Here is a 4,441-nt window from a genome sequence, read left to right as displayed (position 1 = left end):
GTCCCCAGACACCCTCATATGCCAGGCTGGGTCACCAGACCCCTCACACTCCAGGCTGGGTCATCAGACCCCTTACACGCAGGTCTATGAGCTAAGTAACCAGAAAACAGGTCCTTTGAAGCTGTAAGTTGGAAAACATGGCCACACAGTGCAGTGGCCACAGGACGCGGTGGCCACTGGAGGCAGTAAACTCCAGCCAAGGTGGCGGGGCTGCACAGGCGCACTAACTCCACCCACACACCACCTGCCCACAAAGAATGCTGCACCACCCCCAACCTGCCCCTAGGTGAGTGGGCCTGATTAAATTATTCTATTTTCCCAACAAAAGTCTACGGTGGTTGTAAACCCCTAGATTTTCAATCAGAAAAAACAGTGGAACAGAGTTTCTGTATGATAATAAAAAACTTTCTTTTGTTAGGTATGAAAATGACATTTTTATTAGTTTTGTTTTTTTATCTGTTAGAAATAGGGAAGAAAACATCTACAAACTAAATCGTATGTGGTGTTTATGAGGAGTCTTCCAAAAGTTCATGAAACTTTTAAATTATTTCAATTCTACTTTTCCATGAACCTTTTGGAGTACCCTCACATTTGCTTTGAAATACCACTAGGATTGCTGGAGTTGGTAGCTGGAACTAATGGCAAAATAAGGAAGTGTTGAAGCCCTTTGATGGGTACTTGTGGGTTTTATTATGTAATTATCCCTACTACTGTGCAGCATGTTAGCATTTTATTTTTATTTTAATATTTAAATAAAGCACATAAGCTTTTTATAACAATGCCTCACACGCTGCACATCGCCCTATTCGGTCATAGAGAAAGGCAAACACCTCCAGCTACAGGGGGCTGGGCCGCAGCAGCTGCACAGCTGGAGGCCGACGCAGGGGCAGGGGCTTGATTTCCCTGTCACTGCTGCCTCCAAGGCCCACATGCGGGAGAGCTCCCAGGCCACCGCGCCCCCTGTAGGGAGGCTGCTCTATGTCCCTCTGCCAGCAGATGGCCAGGGCCGGGTCAGGCGCCCACAGAGTTTCGTGGAGGTGGCAGAGGGTCCCAAGGCCATCCCCACCAAGGAGGGTCCACTCTTCAAGGGAGAGCACCGAGGCCCAGGAAGTCAGGCCACCAGTGCCAAGCCCGGGCCCCGCACCCAGGCCCTGCAACCGGCTATGGCGCCAGGCAGTAGCCAGCAGGGCCCTTTCCACCGCCACTCATGGGCTCCACCACCAGTCGCTGACCCGCCACTGTCGCTGCTCTGCTGCGCCTTCGCAAGGACTGGGCCCTGCGGGCAGCGCTGTGGGTGCTGCGGGCGCGGCTGCTGCTCACCGGGTGTCCCAGATGCGCGGGCACTTCCAGGCCTGCAGAGGCGTCTGGGAAGCCTGCAGGTGGGGACCCAGCCTGCGGAGCTGCAGGAATCACGTCTTGGGTGCACATTCCGTGTCTTGTAGTCCATACTGTTTGCTGAGGTAGGAAACCATAATCTGTTTAAGTTAAGCACGTGTGTATTAATCCCCCGCCCCCAAATTTACTGTTATTTTTTGTTTATATGTTATTTCTCCAGCCCTAGGCAACTGCTAATGTCCACTCTGTCCCTAGAGATTGATCTTTTCTGGACATGTCTCACAGTTGGAATCACACAGCCTATGGTCTATCATGTCTAGTTTCTTTCTGTCAGCTTTGAGTTTCACTCTTGTGGTAGCACGCACCATTATTTAATCCATTTTGATTGCTGAATAGTGTTCTAGAATAAAGATATAAGATATACCATATATTATTTTTCCTTTGATTCATGGGACACTATTTGTGGTTATTTTATTTCTGGCCAACATAAGTAGTGCTTATAGTGAGCTTTTGTGGGGACACAGGTTTTCCTATCTCTTACGTAAAAAAACTGGGAGTGGAACTACAGTATCAATATGGTAATTCCATATAAAACATTTTGAGAAACTACAAAATTATTTTTGACAGTGGCTGCACTATTTTACACTCCTGCCAGCAATGTATGAGGGTTTGATATTCCCCAAATCCCTGATTTACTGTTTTTTGTTCTTGGATTAGGTCATTCCACTAGTTGTGAAGTAGTATCTCTTTGTAGTTTTAATTTGCATTTCCATAATGATTAAAGTTAAGCTCATTTTCATACTTACTGAGAATTTTGTCTTTTGAATAAGACGTCTGTTAAAAATATGATGTTTATACCTTTTTATTATATTCAGTAGTGTAGAGCTAGGGTTGGGTCTAGATCTCACAGACCCCTTGAGCCCATTCACAAACTCTTCACATGCAGGTGTATGAGCTATGTAACCAGCAAAAAGGTCCTTGGAGCCTTGGTTGAAGAAGGAACAGTCTTTATTCAGCACACACACATCTAATACCTAGGCAGTACAAAGAGAAACTCTGAAACTCAACTGCTACTGGCAAAGTCTAAAGAAAAACTGAGCAGCTGCAAGCAGAGTGAACATGCTCTATTTTTAGATGCAAGCTCTGCTGGCCAGCTCTGCTAACAAACTCAAGAACACACAATAGCAATTAACTAGAAAGATACATTGGTGCACATGTGCACTAACTCCACCCACACACAGCTTGTTTACAAAGAATTAAGAATGTGCTGCTCAACCCCCAACCAGACCTAAGTGGAAGGAACCTGACTAAATTATCCTATTTTCCCCACAATTAGTTTTCACTGTAAAATTGGGGCAAATTTACCAAAAAATTTTCCAAAATTTTTTAAGCTATTTTGAATGCTGTTGTTTCCTTAATCACATTTTGGAGATATTCATTTGTAGTGTATGGAAACAATTGATTTTTCTTCTTGATTTTGTATCCTGTGACATTGTCAAATTTATTTATTACTTTGAGTGGGTTCTTAGTGAATGCTTCAGAATTTATTTCATATACAGGATTACATTTCGGGTATTAAAAGGCACTTTTACTTTTTCCTTTGCAAGCAGATTCCTTTTCCTCATTTTTCATCCTTGATCTCTTTAGCAAATACCTTCAGTAAAATGTTGAATAGAGAGGGTAAAAGTGAATATTCCTGTCTGTTCCCAGTCTTATGAGGAAAACATTCTGCTTTTGCCATTAAGTATGATGTTTACTGTAAGCTTTCTGGACATGCCCTTTGTCAGTTTGTAGAAGTTCCTTTTGATTCTTAGTTTGTTTAGGGTTTTATTCATAAAAGGGTAATGGATTTAACCAATTTTGTGTGTGCGTGTGTGCATTGATTTATAGTATTATATCTTGATTTTTATTTTCTTTTCTTAATATGATATATTTTATTGTTTTTAACAACTTTATTGAGGAATAATTTATACACAAAATACATGTTTAAAATATACAGTTTCAGTTTGGACATATGCATACACCCATGCTACCCTCAGCACAATCAAGGTGGTAAACATATCCATATTAAGTTTTCTTAACAAAACACACACACACACACACACACACACAGACATACACACACACAGAATGAGAAAACTTCTGAAAGTGGTGTATATGACTGAACACATACTACAAACAAACTGCATACCTGTGGCATGGTCATGGTTTATAATTCTTTTTATACATTGTTAGATTTAGTATGTCAGTATTAAAATTTCTTAGTCGATCTTCAAGAGGGATATGTTCTCTGGTTTTATTTGTTTGTGATGTTTTCATGTGGTCTTTACTGTGGTAATATTGTCCTAGAAGAATGAATTGCGAAGTGTTTCCTATTTTTATGCAAGCTTTTGTGAAGCATTCGTATTAATTCATTAAAATTAGTAGACTGTGGCAGTGATCTGAGATACTCTTTGTATAAATATTTTAATTAATTTAATATCTTTATATAGGCATATTAATATATTAGTTACTTTTTTAGTCTGTTTTAATAATTTTTACCGTTAGAGAAATTTGTTTATAATTTGAAGTATTTCCTGTTTCTAAATTTTCATGGCATTTGACATATAAAAATAATGAAAGAAAATGAGACTTTGGGTTAACCTATGAAAACCCTATATCTCAGAGTCCTCTGATACGGGAAAGAGAAAATGACTGTAATTGCTGTACCTACCACTCAGAGACAAATCAGGTTGCATGTGACATACATTAGGAGATTATGGCATCTGACTTTGGATTTTATCAACATGGCAGACTAAGCCTTTATCTTTTCTTTATCAAAATTTAGATAATAAAACGAAAAACCTTGTAATTAGAAAAAAATAGAAAAGATGACTGTAAGTGAAGAATGGTATCAATGGTTGATAATCTGATAAATCAGAATAGTTGATACTTACAAAATCATATTATGCATTTTCTGAACTACTTACACATATATATCCCTATGCAGGATAGTGTATCATGTTAGGTGAAACTATTATGTTATGTACTACTTGAAAATTAAGTGTAATTTAAGGAGGTAGTATGGACACCAAGTTGACAAGGGGTGAACTTGTGAAGGTTAATT

Source organism: Cynocephalus volans, chromosome 4 (assembly GCF_027409185.1).
Source record: "Cynocephalus volans isolate mCynVol1 chromosome 4, mCynVol1.pri, whole genome shotgun sequence".
NCBI classification, from domain to species: Eukaryota; Metazoa; Chordata; class Mammalia; order Dermoptera; family Cynocephalidae; genus Cynocephalus; species Cynocephalus volans.
The sequence above is the reverse complement of the archived record's forward strand: the minus strand, read 5'-3'. Positions refer to the sequence as shown.